The sequence below is a fragment of the Trachinotus anak genome, unplaced genomic scaffold (genome assembly GCF_046630095.1).
Source record: "Trachinotus anak isolate AG129_WGS33_773 ecotype Australia unplaced genomic scaffold, CSIRO_AGI_Tana_v1 ptg000032l, whole genome shotgun sequence".
NCBI classification, from domain to species: Eukaryota; Metazoa; Chordata; class Actinopteri; order Carangiformes; family Carangidae; genus Trachinotus; species Trachinotus anak.
Window position 1 is genome coordinate 20,984,263 of NW_027273883.1, and position 800 is coordinate 20,985,062.

Below are 800 nucleotides of genomic sequence, written 5' to 3' on the forward strand. Positions count from 1 at the left end.
AAAAGCCACATGATCGCCGACGTCAGAGTACGTATTTGCATGTCGTACCGGGGCGCCGGTGTCCGTCCACAGCGGGGCCATGGTGTTACAACAGCGGGAAGTTCGGCGGCGGGCTGCGGGCAGTGAAACTCTGTGAGCAGGCGGCAGGAGCAGGGCTGGGCGCTGCACGAAGCATGCCTGCTGCTGCAAAAGTGAAGGGACTGCGTCTTGTAGCCGTCAAGTTTGCCCTGCGCTGATGCCCGCCTGCCTCTCTACTCGGAGCTAATTGAATATTTAAGTATCAGAGGGGGGCGTTTGTTACCCCCGAGGTCCCACCCTCCCTCTGATACCCCGCCCACCTCTCTGTCTCCCTCCCCCGTCTTTCCGTATGCACAGTGAGGTGAGGTGTGGAGCTGCTGCAGTGGTTGCTCAAGTGGAGGCTGTTTTGCTGTATGCAGTGGGGGAAACTGGCACACACACACACACACACACACACACACACACACACACACACCTGTCCTTCATCAGGCTCAGAAAACACACTCACATCTGGATCCACAAAGGTTAGTCTGAGGGCAGCTAAAACTCACACTAAGAGTGGCTGCCCTGAAATGACACAGACCACAAGTGAGCTCACACACAACAGTGACCTCCTCTGGATCCACTGTGCAACTGATTCTGACCTTGGCCCAAGCACGTACCACATCTGGCCTGTCCCCCCTTGATCAACATGCAGTGACCCCCCCCACCACTCAGGATACTATAACTCACGAATAGATACAAGTCTTGTCTTTATTAAAGTGCCAGGTCTGTTTTCAGAG